Raw genomic sequence first — 17578 nt, 5'->3', positions numbered from 1 at the left:
GACCGCCGCCACCTCGTCTTCCCGCCAGCGCCGGACTGCCCGCTCTTCCGCTGCGTCACCGGCGCCGCCGCGTGCCCGCCGCGCCCTGCGCCTCCCCGCCGCCGTCGGCGCCGGATCCAGCGAGATCCGTCCGGATCCAGCACCACAAGAAGCTCCCCCGCAACTCCGGCAAGCCCCCGCGTCTCCGGCCGCCGTCTTCCTCCACTCCGGCGAGAACTCCGGCGAGATCCCAGAGAGTGGACGAGATCCACCACGCCCTCCTTCCAAACGGCCTCGCTGTGTCCCGGATCCCCTCGCCCCGCACATCCTCGTCCCGTTCACTTTTCCGGAGGTTGACTTTTCTCTAAGTCCCCAGATCTGTGATATTTTCAGACCATGTTCATCGCATCATAACTCCATGACCGTAGCTCCGTTTTGCATGCATGATATATCAAAATGTTCATCATGATGTGCTCTTCATTTTGTTCCATTGTGACATGCTTGTTTGAATCCATCTTGATGCCCAAATCGTGGATGCAAGAGTGTTATAAATTGTTAGGTGCTGATTCTTATCAGATTATAAGCATTTGTCATTTTTGTTACAATTGTTGTGTGCTGCATATGGCTATGAGCTCTACATGTGTTTGGGGCTATGCCATGCCATCTTTACAGGGGTGTATGCCTTGTATTTTTGTGATCAATGTAGTGACTAGCACAAGAATGCAAAGTAGCTCTCGTGATATTGCTGTTTTCAGAGACTTAGAATTTCACCAAGTCATTGCTCTGCTGTTATTTTTATGTCATGTATTCATGTTGCTACAGAGAGATCCATGCTTCTTTTGAGTATGTTCAGTAAGGATGATTTTGACATATGGTTGTGCTCTATCCATCCATGCCCATGTTTGCATTTATGGAGTGCCTAGAATGACTCAATCTTTCTTTACTTTTGCTATAAAATGTTCCTGGCAGATTGTTTACATGTTAATCAATTTTGCCAAGGTTGTTATAGTTGATCCATGCATGCTATGAGTTTGTTCTTGCTTTGGTTAGCTTCATGAACATGTCTTCTTGATGATGCTATGCTTATCCTGTCATGCAATGCCTTGTGTTGAGTGCATCGAGCTCACAAACATGCCTTCATAATTCTGTTTTTTGCCATGTCCAGTTTTCTGCTAAGTCTGAATCTGTTAACGAAACTTGCTATGTTTACATGGGTGCCATCATATCTTCTAATCATTTTTGGCTTATGGTCAGTAAGGGACTTTTATTCTATGCTTTGAGTAGATTCATGCCATGCCTTTGTTTTCTATGTTATGTTCCTGTAGTATGTTGTTAGCTTGCTCTAAACATCATGGGTGTTACACATTTTTGTGCATTAACTGAGTTTTCAATGCATTTATGTGCATAATTCAAATTTGAACTACATGCACATGCTCCTGTGGATATAAATTGGTTGAAAAATCAAATATGTGTCCTTGGGTGCATGCTTAGGTCCCATGCAAGAAATGGGAATGGATTTCAAACACCAAGGCACCGTTCATTCCCGGCAAAACATTGAGATGCCTGGTTTTTAAATTCTAGTAAATCCAAAACTCGTCTGAAATTCATGAAACTTGGCATGCTATCATGGAAGGGCACCCGACATGATGTGATATTTTTCATGTCCATTTTGAGAGAAGGCGCACTCGAATAATGACATCCAAGAAAGGCATTTTGAAAAAATAGCTACCACTATAATATCTCAAACGTTTGTAATACAAACCGTGTGCATTCTGTTAACCATTCACGTGACTCCACGTGTCTTGGTTTTAATGGATGTAGGAGGTGCTGTGCGGACAGCTACTTGACCTTGACTGAACGGGAGGCGTGCAAGCGCAGTCCGGTGCGCAGGCTGACCGAGAGGATTGCAAGTTATCCTTGAATGCGGAGGCTCACCGGGAAGCATGCAAGCTATAAGTTGCGCAAGCTCACTAGGAAGCGAGCCCTTTGATTTCCATGTCCGCCCGCCTTCCACTCTATGCGCATGGCCCCATCAGTGGCATGGGACGCTGTCGGATTTCGGGTTCTGGCAGACCCTTGAGGTTCGAACACTGGGGTGCGCGCGGAGATTTCGCCTTCTACCTACCTGCACCCCTCTGCCTCGCTAAGATCTAAGCTATGGAAAGAGCAGCACAAGAGACACAGGGTTTATACTAGTTCGGGCCACCGTTGTAGTGTAATACCCTACTCCAGTGGGTGGTGTGGTGGATTGCCACTTGGGCTGATGATGATGAGCAATACAAGGAAGAACAACCTCGTGAGGGTCTGTTCTTGGCCGGGGCGACGAACTACTAGGAGGAGTTCAGTCGCCCTTCTCTCTCTCTATTCTCGATTGCGATCCGATCTCTTCTACCCTGTGGGTGGCTAGTCCTATTTATAGGCAAAGGCCCTGGGCCTCTTCCCAAATATTGAGCGGGAAGGGCGCCAACAATTGGCCACTTTGAAGGGGAACATCTGGTACACTTATCCTGTGGATCTACTGTTCTACGTCTGCAGAGCCCGGCCGCGCGCATACCTCAACCGCCGTTAGCCTTTCGGAACTAAGGAGTGAGGGGCTACGTGACCAGTTGGGCTCCTGAGTCGCGATGCTCAGGAGTCCCCCTTGACGCTCAAATGGCCTTCGTACCTTGGCTCCCCTCGGGGAGAGACGCGCGACGAACCAGGCCTGGGGGGCCTGGCTGGGTGGCGTGCGTCTGGGCGTGACCCAGGCGCAGCCCCCGTGCCCAGCCCCCTCACGCGGCACTCCCGAGGGGAGGCATTACGATGAGGCTAGACACGGAGCTCTGGGCTCCCTGAGGTTGATGCGGCCCGGGGGCCGCCCTCAGTTGTTTCTCACCAGTGCAGAGCATAGCGCTTCCGTATGTGTACGGGCATAGCCGCTCCTCTGTAGTGTCGTCAGCCAGCGCGGAGCATGGTGCTTCCACTGGTACGTAGGAGGGGGCTCCCCTCCGGGAGGAGCCCCCAGGGCGTGTATAGCCCCACCCTGACACGTGGCTGGCACGGTAGGGCCTGGCGAGGTGTATCTGGGTACCCGTGAGCCAGCGCAGGACTCACGGGGCCCTACCTCTAGGCGGGTTGCGCCTGGCACTGGGCCTTATCTTGTGATGTGTCCCTGCACATTTGGTTAGATGCCGGCACTCTACGTCCTCGGGACCCGGCCCTCGAGCTGGTCTCAGCCATCGCTGGTATGCCAGGTCACGATGCCGTGGACAAGGCCAGAGGGTGAGGGCTGGAGAGCCAGTAAGAGCCCTGAGTCGCGATGCTCAGGTACCCCCCCTTTAACGTGCAAGTGGTCGGCATGGAGAAGAAGAGGTGCCGTGGACAGGCATCAAATAATCAAGCATGGTTGGTCGAACGCATAGCCGGAAATAAATGCAAAAGGGATACATGCCGCTGGGTCTGGCCCGAGCGACTTGGGGGATGATGCAGCCCGAGGGGCGCTCCCAACAAGGTAAGCTAACAACATGAAATAAAAGGGATACATGCCGCAAGGACGGACACACGCGGCCTGGGAATAATGCAGCCCTGGGGGGCGCTCCCAGCTGGAAATGAGACTTGAAAGATGTCACCTGATGATGTTGAGGACGAAGGAGTGTTGGTGTAGCAGACTCGATGGGCTGCGGAAGCCGATCCTCACGAGCCCCCAGGCCCAGGGGCCTCGGGAGGCTCCGGAGGCGCTGGTGGCTCCTCGCGGACCATCTCCATCTCCGCCAGGGCTGCGGAACGCTTGGCCTCTTGAGCCTCCATGATACCCCTCATGAGGCGCTGGTACATGGTAGCCGCGTTCGGCAAGCCGTAAGGCATGCGAACGTAGCTGTGGGGTGGACCTTCGCAGCGCCCCACTCGCGAGGGCCAGAGGCGCTCCATAGAGGCGACTCGATTGAGCCCTGGTATGTCGATGCAGACGCGCATCCCACCATCCTCGCCTAGATGGGGAGCCACAGCTGGTAGGCGATGGCCGCCTTTCATGACTCTTGACTCCTATAGCTCCTGAATGGCCTTGCTGACGAACTCCTGAGGGTCTGGCTCTCCTTGCCTTACTCCTTCTTGAGGGAAACGTGCTTCAAAATGGTGCCCAAGCGCCTCCCTCGTGACCTTAGCCAGGTCGGTGGCCCTCCAGGGGAGAGCCCCCGAGCTCTGCCTGAGGAGGGCGCCGGGCGCGCTTTCCTATGCGATGGAAGGAGGTTCCCCCTGGGCAGGCGCGGGCCCTGAGGGGCCTGCCTCCTGAGGGGCCGGGCCGGACGATGTCTTCTTCTTCTTGGCGGCGGTCTCGGGAAGCCTCCTGCTTCCGCGACCCGGGTCTTCCAGTGATGCGGCCTAAAAGGCTCGTTCCAGGGAACACACCGCGTCCTTCTCTTCACAGGGCACCGTGATGACTCCGCCACTTCCTGGCATCTTGAGGACGTTGTAGCCATGGTGAGTTACGGCCATGAACTTGGCCAGCGCTGGGTACCCAAGGATGGCGTTGTACGGCAGGCAAATGTGGGCGACGTCGAAGTCGATGAGCTCGGTGCGGTAGTTGTCGCGTGCCCCGAAGTTGATAGGGAGGCGGACCTGCCCAATCGGGACCACGGAGCCGTCGGTGACTCCGGAGAATGGCTTGGTTGGCTGAAGCTGGTTGTAGGGCACTTGGAGATTGTTGAATGTTTCCACGGACAGGACGTTGAGCCCTGCCCCGCCATCGATGAGGGTCCTGGTGACCACCACGTTGCTGATGATTGGGGAACAAAGCATCGGGAGGACTCCGGCTTTGGCCGCACACTTGAGCTGTTTGCTGAGCTAAACGTGATGGCGCATGCCGACCACCTGAGATGGCGCGTGGCTTCGAGCTTGGGGAGGACTGCATTCACTTCGCAGGCGAACTGCTTGAAGATGCGTTGAGAGGCTGGGGCTTGAGCCCCGCCCAGGATGCAGGCGATCGCGCGCGGCTCCTGGAAGCCCCCAGCCCCCTCGTCCTGATGGCGGTCCTCGTTTCTCCTTGGCTGTGGCGGCAGCGGAGGTAGGCCTGCGTTGCCTTGCGGGCGATCCTCGCGAGGCTGATCCCTCCAGTCTCCCTCGCGAGGTGGGTCTTGCCAGCGATCCTCGCGAGGTCGATCACGCCACCCTTGGCGCAGGCAGCGGTCTTACCAGCGTCCTGCATTCCTTCCTCCTCCTCCACCGTAGCCCTGGTCACCGCAGTCGGGGCGACGGCCGATCCTTCCGTCTCGCACAGCTCGGAGCTCCTGACATTCGTTGGTGTTGTGGGTGTGGAGGTCGTGGTACACACAGTACCGACTGCCCTTGGAAGATTCGGGCTGATCTCTGCCCCGCTTGGTGTCTGGTTCTGCCGCGAGCACGGCAGCCCCCTTGCGCTTCACATCCTTGGCCTTGGGCTTCTTCTCTTCTGGGTCTGCGGCAGGCAGCTCGAGGAGGGAGAGACGTCGTTCTTCAGCCCTGGCGCACTTGGTTTCCAAGTTGAACAACTCCAAGGAAGTGCACAGGTTTCATGCATTGCCAGCTCCTCCTTCATCTTGACATCGCGCACGCCGTCGGAGAAGGCTGAGATGATGGCCTCCTCAATCACCTTGGGAATCTTGAGGCATGCATTGTTGAAGCGCTAGATGTACTTCTGCAGGGTCTCTCCGGGTTGTTGCTTGATGCGGCGCATGTCGCTCACAGCGGGTGGCCGGTCGCGAGTACCTTGGAAGTTGGCGATGAAGCGGGTGCGCATCTCGCCCCAGGAGGAGATCGTGCCTGGAGCCAGGTTCAGGAGCCAGGTGCGGGCCCCGTCCTTGAGTGCCATGGGAAACCAGTTCGCCATGACCTTCTCATCTCCGTTGGTAGCTTCGATGCCCAGCTCATAGAGCTGGAGGAACTCCGCAGGGTCGGCCGTGCCGTCGTAACGAGGAGGCAGGTCTGGCTTGAACTTGCCGGGCCACGCGACACTGCGTAGCTCGGTAGTGAAGGCACGGTAGCCTGCTGTGGCCACGGGAGGCCTTGGGTGACGGAGAGATTGGTCTTGCATGTCCCCACGCGCTACAGCTGGGAGCAGCGCGGGGTCTTAACGTGCGGGAGCAGGAGCATGGTCGCGGCGTGCTGGAGCAGGGAGCGCCCGGGCAGCTTCTTGCGGGCGAGGGACTTTTTGGCAGCTCTGCTCTTGCCGCGCTGGCACCTGACGGAGCGGGTTCCGCCCAGGGCCCACGCACCTTGGAGCCATGGTGCCTTCTTGAGGAGGAGGCAGCTGGGGCACCCCTGGAGCTTCGTCACCCGCATGGGGCGGGGTGCGGTGCAGCGGAACGGACAGCGCAGGAGAGCCCCCTGCGGCGCGGACGAGCTCGACAACGCGGTCGAACCATTCTTCGTAGACGTCGTCGACGGGACGGTAGCGCAGGAGCTCGTTTGCCGCGATGAGCGCAGCTCGAGCCTCCATGGGTGCGTGGAGCGCGCGGGAGGAAGAACTAGCTAGGGTGAGCGAGGGAGTAGCGGTGCGGCCGTCTTGCCGCACGGACGGATGTTGAGACGACGCTTGCTGCTCGTCCCCCGCCGGGCCGTTGGCGGCGTTGATGGCAGGTGATGGGGAACAGCGAGGACGCCCGCCGACAGGAGCTGTCTGGGCGACGCGGGAGGCAAGAGCGGCTCGGCGCTCTGCGCGGGCCCGACGAGCGTAAGACATGGACGGGATGGTCGGAGGAGAACGGGGTGGTGGAAGACGAATTCCGGCGCACCCCTACCAGGCGCGCCAAATGTCGGATTTCGGGTTCCGGCAGACCCTTGAGGTTCGAACACTGGGGTGCGTGCGGAGATTTCGCCTTCTACCTACCTGCACCCCTCCGCCTCACTAAGATCTAAGCTATGGAAAGAACAGCACAAGAGACGCAGGGTTTATACTGGTTTGGGCCACCGTTGTGGTGTAATACCCTACTCCAGTGTGTGGTGTGGTGGATTGCCTCTTGGGCTGATGATGATGAGCAATACAAGGAAGAATAGCCTCGCGAGGGTCTGTTCTTGGCTGGGGCGACGAACTGCTAGGAGGAGTTCAGTCACCCTTCTCTCTCTCTCTATCTTGATTGCGATCCAATCTCTTCTACCCTGTGGGTGGCTAGTCCAATTTATAGGCAAAGGCCCTGGGCCTCTTCCCAAATATTGAGCGGGAAGGGCGCCAACAATTGGCCACTTTGAAGGGGAACATCTGGTACACTTATCCTGACTAAAGTTGGTCCTCGCCTGCCAAAGGCTCTGGTGGTGACGCTATCTGGGGCTCCACAATGACTTCCTCCCTGCCGATGGACTAGTCTTGGTCTCGTTGCACCGAAACGGGTGCCTTTGCTTGATGCTCTCGCCTGTGCTTGCTCCCTTTGCACCAAAGAGGAAATGAGGACACTGCGCGGCTGGCGCCCGCCTGGCGCCTTTGGTCGTCATGGCTTGCGTCACGGGCACCTCGTGAGGTACCCCGCCTTGATCTCTCCGCCTCCTCGCGGGCCAGCCTAATGAGGCCGTGCCTGAGGAAGCTACGTGTCGTCCGCCCCGCGAGGCTTGGCCCCTCGCGAGGGTCTTGGGTCTGTGTTGATGAAGATGGGCCGTGCTGAGCCCCCCTTTGAGCCACTCCACAGGCCGCAGGCAGGCAAGTCTGGGGACCCCCATTCCCAGAACGCCGACAGACGCCGCCATCGAACGCTACCTCTCAGCGCGGCCAGCTGCCGTCCTCCCACCCCACACCCGTAGACCCCGGGACGACATGATGCAAGGTGAGAGAAGGATTTGTGCATCTCCTCAACGCAAGCGGTTCTTTTGGATGACCCTTGTGCAACCACTTACAAATAATTTAGTGCGATTTGCATCTGTCATATTGGGTATGTTACCATTTGTCAAACTGGAAAGGTTGACATTTGTTGATCTAGTAACATTGCCATTTGTTAACCATGTAACACTGCGATTTGTCAAAATATGAAGGTAAAAATCACTAGAAGTATCTAATATTTGCAACTAAAATTCAGTAATTAAGCATAGATTTCATTCATAGATTAAGCATCCGTTCTTAATTTATACAAAAAGTTCAACTCGACAGCTGAACCGACCAAACTTTTCCCCAATTGTTGCCAACCATGAATAGCTAGTTCAGTTATATATACTAGCTAATTTTAAGACATTGTACAGTTCCACCACATCTATAGTCAGATAAACTGAACAAAATAGCCCCTAAATACTACTACTACTGGGGAGGGGCTTTGTACTACTTCCGGCTACCTCTCCTCTGCCGAGCGCGCTCAGTAAGAGGCGGAGGAGGAGGAGCCTACCGATGAGCTAGGCAACCGCAATACGGTGCCTGCCACTATTGTAGCTTCAGCGACGCTCACCTCGAACGCCCTCTGCCGCTCCAGACGACCCCTCTCGAAGCGGTGGTTCTCCTCGTAGATCTCCAGATTCCTCGCCTTTGAGGCGGCGTGTGTCATGGCCACGGCGGCGGTAAGGCTCTTTGCGTGCTCGACGAGGCGATCCTTTTATTCCTGCGGCCATTTAACTTCATCTCTCGTCTCACACGACACAATAAGCACACCCACGAGGACACATATAGAGAGGACATCCAACGGTTCCAATGGTGCCCCTATAGCTCCAATGGCGCTCCCTGTAGAGACGACAACGGCGGGCAGTTCACCACGCAACACGTTGTGGACACCCACGTGAGGGGGATGGATCTCCCGGTGATGTACTGATACGTCACCAACGTATCTATAATTTTTGATTGTTCCATGCTATTATATTATCAACCTTGGATGTTTTATATGCATTTATATGCTATTTTATATGATTTTTGGGACTAACCTATTAACCCAGAGCCAAGTGCCAGTTTCTGTTTTTTCCTTGTTTTAGAGTATCACAGAAAAGGAAAATCAAATGGAGTCCAATTGACCTGAAACTTCAAGGAACTTATTTTTGGACCAAAAGAAGCCCATGGAGGATCGGAGATGGACCAGTAGAGTCCCGCGCTGCCCACGAGGGTGGGGGGCACGCCCACCCCCTGGGCGTGCCCCCCTACCTCGTGGACAGCCCGGAGATCCACCGACGTACTTCTTCCTCCCATATATACCCATATACCCTAAAAACATCGAGGAGCAGAATAGATCGGTAGTTCCATCGCCAGAAGCCTCCTTAGCCATCGAAAACCAATCTAGACCCGTTCCGGCACCCTGCCGGAGGGGGAATCCCTCTCCGGTGGCCATCTTCATCATCCCAACGCTCTCCATGACGAGGAGGGAGTAGTTCACCCTCGGGGCTGAGGGTATGTACCAGTAGCTATGTGATTGATCTCTCTCTCTCTCGTGTTCTTGAGGAGGTACGATCTTGATGTATCGCGAGATTTGCTATTATATATGGATCTTATGATGTTTCTCCCCCTCTACACTCTTGTAATGGATTGAGTTTTCCCTTTGAAGTTATCTTACCAGATTGAGTCTTTAAGGATTTGAGAACACTTGATGTATGTCTTGCCGTGCTTATCTGTGGTGACAATGGGATATCATGTGATCCACTTGATGTATGTTTTGGTGATCAACTTGCAGGTTCTGCCCATGAACCTATGCATAGGGGTTGGCACATGTTTTCGTCTTGACTCTCCGGTAGGAACTTTGGGGCACTCTTTGAAGTAGTTTGTGTTGGTTTGAATAGATGAATCTGTGATTGTGTGATGCATATCGTGTAATCATACCCACGGATACTTGAGGTGACATTGGAGTATCTAGGTGACATTAGGGTTTTGGTTTATTTGTGTCTTAAGGTGTTATTCTAGTACGAACTCTGTGATAGATTGAACGGAAAGAATAGCTTCAGGTTATTTTACTACGGACTCTTGAATAGATCGATCAGAAAGGATAACTTTGAGGTGGTTTCGTACACTACCATAATCTCTTCGTTTGTTCTCTGCTATTAGTGACTTTGGAGTGACTATTTGTTGCATGTTGAGGGATAGTTATATGATCCAATTATGTTATTATTGTTGAGGGAACTTGCACTAGTGAAAGTATGAACCCTAGGCCTTGTTTCAACGCATTGCAATACCGTTTGTGCTCACTTTTATCATTAGTTACCTTGCTGTTTTTATATTTTCAGATTACAAAATCTTTATCTACCATCCATATACCACTTGTATCACCATCTCTTCGCCGAACTAGTGCACCTATACAATTTACCATTGTATTGGGTGTGTTGGGGACACAAGAGACTCTTTGCTATTTGGTTGCAGGGTTGTTTGAGAGAGGCCATCTTCATCCTATGCCTCCCACGGATTGATAAACCTTAGGTCATCCACTTGAGGGAAATTTGCTAATGTCCTACAAACCTCTTCACTTGGAGGCCCAACAACATCTACAAGAAGAAGGTTGTGTAGTAGACATCAAGCTCTTTTCTGGTGCCGTTACCGGGGAGGTTAGCGCTTGAAGGTATATCTTTAAATCTTGCAATTGAATCTTTTAGTTTCTCGTTTTATCACTAGTTTAGTTTATAAAAGAAAACTACAAAAAAATATGGAATTGAATTTGCCTCATACGCTTCAGCTTTTTAATGTCTTTCGTGAATATGATGGAAATGAAAATTGTGCTCAATTGCTAGAGGAAGAATGCACTAGAATGTTTGGCACTAAATCTTTCAATTATGAGCATGATTGCAGTGTTGTTACTATGAATTCCTTGAATATCCATGATGCTAATGATATGCAAAGCCACAAGCTTGGGGAAGCTATGTTTGATGAAGATGATATTTTTTCTCCCCCAAGTTTTGATGAGCAAATTTATTATGATGATAGCATGCCTCCTATTTATGATGATTATATTGATAAAAGTGGGTTTGTAAGAGTGTCAATATTAGGAAGTAATGATCCCACTATTTTGGAGGATGTTGAATCTTATTATGATAATTATGAAAGTGGATTTGGAGAGGTCATGACTTTATTTAGTGATGATTCCACTATTTCGGAAGAGGTTCCAATTGATTATGAGAACAAAGTTGCTATCTATGATGATTATTGTGATGACTTGTATGCTATTAAGAACAATGATAACCATAAAACTTTTCATCATGATTTTAGTTTTCAATTGGATTGTGCCTCACATGGTAGTTATTTTGTTGAGTTTGCTCCCACTACAATTCATGAGAAGAAATTTGCTTATGTGGAGAGTAATAAAAATTCTATGCTTGTGCATCATGAAAATAGTGATTTCTGTGATAGTTATATTGTTAAATTCATTCATGATGCTACTGAAAATTATTATGAGGGAGGAACATATGCTTGTAGGAATTGCAATAATATCAAGTTTCCTCTCTATGTGCTTAAAATCCGGAAGTTATGCTTGTTTTACCTTCCTATGCAAGTTGATTCTTGTTCCCACAAGTTGTTTGCTCACAAAATCCCTATGCATAGGAAGTGGGTTATGCTTAAATGTGTGCTAGTCATATTCTTCATGATGCTCTTTTTATGTTTCAATTCTTATCCTTTATGTGAGCATCATTGAAATCATCATGCCTAGCTAGGGGCGTTAAACGATAGCGCTTGTTGGGAGGCAACCCAATTTTATTTTCGTTCCTTACTTTTTGTTCTTGTTTAGTAATAAATAATTCATCTAGCCTCTGTTTATATGTGGTTTATGCTTTTAATTAGTGTTTGTGCCAAGTAGAACCGTTGGGAAGACTTGGGGAAAGTTTTGTTGATCTTGCTGTAAAAAACAGAAACTTTAGCGCTCACGAGATTAGCTGCCAGTTTTTACTGGAGAGTGCTATTTAGTTAATTATTTTGCAGATGATTAATAGATAAATTCCTCACGTCCAGAAATTTATTTTAGAATTTTTGGGGTTCTAGAAGTTTGCGTTAGTTACAGATTACTACAGACTATTCTGTTTTTGATAGATTTTGTTTTTCATGTGTTATTTACTTATTTTGATGAATCTATGGCTAGTAAAAGAGTTTATAAACCATAGAGAAGTTGGAATACAGTAGGTTTAACACCAATATAAATAAAGAATAAGTTCATTACAGTACCTTGAAGTGGTGTTTTCTTTTCTTTCGCTAACGGAGCTTACGAGTTTTCTGTTAAGTTTTGTGTTGTGAAGTTTTCAGGTTCTGGGTAAAGATTCGATGGACTATGGAATAAGGAGTAGAAAGATCCTAATCTTGGGGATGACCAAGGCACCCCAAGGTAATATTCAAGTACAACCAAAAGCCTAATCTTGGGGATGCCCCGGAAGGCATCCCCTCTTTCGTCTTCGTTCATGGGTAACTTTACTTGGAGCTATATTTTTATTTACCACATGATATGTGTTTTGCTTGGAGCGTCAATTTATTTTATTTTGTTTTTCTTGATGTTTGAATAAAGTATCAAGATCTTAAATTCTTAAATGTTAGAGAGTCTTCACATAGTTGCATAACTATTCGACTACTCATTGATCATCACTTACATCTTTCGGAGTAGTTTCTGCTTCACTTATATCTTTTTAAGAGTACGGTGGTGGTTTTATTTTATAGAAATTATTGATCACTCATGCTTCACTTATATCATTTTGAGAGTGTTTTAGAACAGCATGGTAATTTTCTTTGGCTATAAAATTAGTCTTAATATGATAGGCATCCAAGATGGGTATAATAAAAACTTTCATATAATGTGCATTGAATACTATGAGAAGTTTGATACTTGATGATTGTTTTGAGATATGAAGATGGTAATATTAGAGTCGTGCTAGTTGAGCAGTTGTGAATTTGAGAGATACTTGTGTTAAAGTTTGTGATTCCCGTAGCATGCACGTATGGTGAACCGTTATGTGATGAAGTCGGAGCATGATTTATTTATTGATTGTCTTCCTTATGAGTGGCGGTCGGGGACGAGCGATGGTCTTTTCCTGCCAATCTATCCCCCTAGAAGCATGCACATAGTACTTTGTTTCAATAACTAATATATTTTTGCAATAAGTATGTGAGTTCATTATGACTAATGTTGATTCCATGGATTATACGCACTCGCACCCTTCCACCATTGCTAGCCTCTCTAGTACCACGCAACTTTCGCCGGTACCATAAACCCACTATATACCTTCCTCAAAACAGCCACCATACCTACCTATTGTGGCATTTCCATAGCCAATATTCCGAGATATATTGTCATGCAACTTTCCACCATTCCTTTATTATGACACGCTTCATCATTGTCATATTGCTTTGCATGATCATGTAGTTGACATCGTATTTGTGGCAACGCCACCGTTCATAATTCTTTCATACATGTCACTCATGAGTCATTGCACATCCCGGTACACCGCCGGAGGCATTCATATAGAGTAATATCTTGTTCTAAGTATCGAGTTGTAATTCTTGAGTTGTAAGTAAATAAAAGTGTGATGATCATCATTATTAGAGCATTGTCCCAGTGAGGAAAGGATGATGGAGACTATGATTCCCCCATAAGTTGGGATGAGACTCCGGACGAAAAATAAAAAAAAAGAGAAAAAAAGAGGCCATAAAAAAGGAGACAAGGCCCAAATAAGAAAATAAAAAAATGAGAGAAAAAGAGAGAAGGGGCAATGCTACTATCCTTTTACCACACTTGTGCTTCAAAGTAGCACCATGATCTTCATGATAGAGAGTGTCTTGTTTTGTCACCTTCATATACTAGTGGAAATCTTTCATTATAGAACTTAGCTTGTATGTTCCAATGATGGGCTTCCGCAAAATGCCCTAGGTCTTCGTGAGCAAGCGAGTTGGATGCACACCCACTTAGTTTCTTCTTGAGCTTTCATACACTTACAACTCTAGTGCATCCGTTGCATGGCAATGCCTACTCACTCACATTGATATCTATCGATGGGCATGTCCATAGCCCGTTGATACGCCTAGTTGATGTGAGACTATCTTCTCCTTTTTGTCTTCTCCACAACCACCATTCTATTCCACCTATAGTGTTATGTCCATGGCTCACGCTCATGTATTGAGTGAAGATTGAAAAAGTTTGAGAACATCAAAAGTATGAAACAATTGCCTGGCTTGTCATCGGGGTTGTGCATGATTTAAATATTTTGTGTGGTGAAGATAGAGCATAGCCAGACTATATGATTTTGTAGGGATAGCTTTCTTTGGCCATGTTATTTTGAGAAGACATGATTACTTGGTTAGTATGCTTGAAGTATTATTATTTTTATGTCAATATTAAACTTTTGTCTTGAATCTTATGGATATGAATATTCTTGCCACAATAAAGAGAACTACATAGAGAAATATGTTAGGTAGCATTCCACATCAAAAATTCTATTTTTATCATTTACCTACTCGAGGACGAGCAGGAATTAAGCTTGGGGATGCTAATACGTCTCCAACGTATCTATAATTTTTGATTGTTCCATGCTATTATATTATCAACCTTGGATGTTTTATATGCATTTATATGCTATTTTATATGATATTTGGGACTAACCTATTAACCCAGAGCCCAGTGCCAGTTTCTGTTTTTCCTTGTTTTAGAGTATCGCAGAAAAGGAAAATTAAACGGAGTCCAATTGACCTGAAACTTCACGGAACTTATTTTTGGACCAAAAGATGCCCACGGAGTATCGGAGATGGACCAGGAGAGTCCCGGGCTGCCCACGAGTGTGGGTGGCATGCCCACCCCCCTGGGCGCGCCCCCCTGCCTCGTGGACAGCCCGGAGATCCACCGACGTACTTCTTCCTCCCATATATACCCATATACCCTAAAAACATCAAGGAGCAGAATAGATCGGGAGTTCCGCCGCCAGAAGCCTCCGTAGACACCGAAAACAAATCTAGACCCGTTCCGGCACCCTGCCGGAGGGGGAATCCCTCTCCGGTGGCCATCTTCATCATCCCGGCATTCTCCATGACGAGAAGGGAGTAGTTCACCCTCGGGGCTGAGGGTATGTACCAGTAGTTATGGGTTTGATCTCTCTCTCTCTCTCTCTGGTGTTCTTCAGGTGGTACGATCTTGATGTATCACGAGCTTTGCTATTATAGTTGGATCTTATGATGTTTCTCCCCCTCTACTCTCTTGCAATGGATTGAGTTTTCCCTTTGAAGTTATCTTATCGGATTGAGTCTTTAAGGATTTGAGAACACTTGATATATGTCCTGCCGTGCTTATCTGTGGTGACAATGGGATATCACGTGATCCACTTGATGTATGTTTTGGTGATCAACTTGCGGGTTCCGCCCATGAACCTATGCATAGGGATTGGCACACGTTTTCGTCTTGACTCTCTGGTAGGAACTTTGGGGCACTCTTTGAAGTACTTTGTGTTGGCTTGAATAGATGAATCTGAGATTGTGTGATGCATATCGTATAATCATACCCACGGATACTTGAGGTGACATTGGAGTATCTAGGTGACATTAGGGTTTTGGTTGATTTGTGTCTTAAGGTGTTATTCTAGTACGAACTCTATCATAGATTGAACGGAAAGAATAGCTTCAAGTTATTTTACTACGGACTCTTGAATAGATATATCAGAAAGATAACTTTGAGGTGGTTTCGTACCCTACCATAATCTCTTCCTTTGTTCTCCGCTACTAGTGACTTTGGAGTGACTCTTTGTTGCATGTTGTGGGATAGTTATATGATCCAATTATGTTATTATTGTTGAGGGAACTTGCACTAGTGCAGTATGAACCCTAGGCCTTGTTTCAATGCATTGCAATACCGTTTGTGCTCACTTTTATCATTAGTTACCTTGCTGTTTTTATATTTTCAGATTAGAAAACCTTTATCTACCATCCATATACCACTTCTATCACCACCTCTTCGCCGAACTAGTGCACCTATACAATTTACCATTGTATTGGGTGTGTGGGGGCCACACAAGAGACTCTTTGCTATTTGGTTGCAGGGTTGTTTGAGAGAGACCATCTTCATCCTACGCCTCCCACGGATTGATAAACCTTAGGTCATCCAATTGAGGGAAATTTGCTGTTGTCCTACAAACCTCTGCACTTGGAGGCCCAACAACTTCTACAAGAAGGTTGTGTAGTAGACATCATGTACATGAACGATCCGGTCTTGGTGGAGAGCTCTATCCAAACTATGGAGCAGTTCCTTGCCGAGGACAAGTACTAATTGGTTGGCTTCGACCTCGAGTACACCATGGGTCGTGCCGGGCACGATCAAAAGGTTTCGGTCACCCAGTGGTGTGTGCGACATGACGTCCCCGTCTACCACTACCACCTAGCCACAACGCGTTGCGAGCATTTCTCCAGGTTTATGAACAGCTCCGGCTACAGTTTTGATGTGGTCGACACAACCAACGATCTAAAAGCGCTCATGGTTTCATGCTTGAAATGCCCAAATCTTGTTGACATCTAAAGCCACTACAAGGTATGGAGCTGTAACGCCCCAAGACCGGAGTTTCAGACACCTTCCATGTTTTCCAAGTTTTCGTCGTGTGAGTTGTTGGTTTGTTGCGTTCATCTTTGCATCATGTGCATTGCATCATGTCATCATGTCATAAATCTTTTGCATCTCACTTAAATAAATTGCATAGATCGTTGATCTATTTAAATCGAGGGAACTCACATGGTGGTTTCTCTTCATAACCTATCCTCCCGATAGTAGGGAGCTATATTCAACATTTCTTTAATTTGATATTCACCATAACACACGTGCAAAAATAATCCTCATGCCTATTTCCACTTCGAGTTTGACCTTCAAATCTTGTCCACAATTCTGTATCTCTTTTATCGAGGTTCCTCTAAAAACCGAACATTTTGGACCTTCCAAACCTCCACTTCCTATTCACCCATTTGAATTTAATTCAAATGTGTTTGAATCTAAACCTTGCATCCATGCCCACTCCTATTTTCTTGGATTAGACTCCTTTTTATGAGTTTGAGAATATATTCTTTCTCCTACCATCTTATTTTCTCTCTTTTCTTTCTTTCTTTCTTGTTTTTCTTCTCTGTTTTGTTTGTTCTTTAGAGTGAGAGAGAGAGAGAGAGCCCAACCCAGCTACAACCTATGCTAGGCCGGCCCTTTAGGCCCACCTAACCCTTGCATGCAGCCCACTAGTGCCACAACCCTAGACCCAGGGAGCCCGACTCCCTTCTCCCTCGATCCCTTCCCCTCGCGCCGCCATCTCCCTCCTGCCCGTTTCCTTCGATCCCATCTCCTTCGATCTCTCCCTCTCCCTCTCTCGTTCCCATCTGCCACCACCCACACCCGTGCGTTGTGCCAGGGAGAGCCCTGCTCGATCTGCTCGCACGGGCGCTCGCCCGATCCACCCCCATCGCCAGCTCCTCCCATAGCGCCGCCACCTCCCTCTTGTTCCCTTCCTCCCTCTTGTGCGCCACCAGAGAGAAAGAGGCAGCGCCCCTTCCCCGATCCCTCCTCAACGCCGGCCCCGCCGCCGAGCGATGTCCCTCCGCGCGGTCACCACCTGGCCCACTGCTGCTCTGCCTAACCACTGGAGCCGCGCCTCATGTGCCGCCGTCCAGGACACCGGCAGGCCGCGCCACTCGCCGGAGCCTCGAGTCGCTCCGCGTTCATTTTCCCCAGGCACTTGAGCCCGAGCCAGGGGACGAGCAACTCGTTCCATCCCTGGTTGCTTG

This window comes from Triticum dicoccoides, chromosome 4A (assembly GCF_002162155.2).
Source record: "Triticum dicoccoides isolate Atlit2015 ecotype Zavitan chromosome 4A, WEW_v2.0, whole genome shotgun sequence".
Taxonomy (NCBI): domain Eukaryota; kingdom Viridiplantae; phylum Streptophyta; class Magnoliopsida; order Poales; family Poaceae; genus Triticum; species Triticum dicoccoides.
This window is presented reverse-complemented; position numbering follows the sequence as displayed.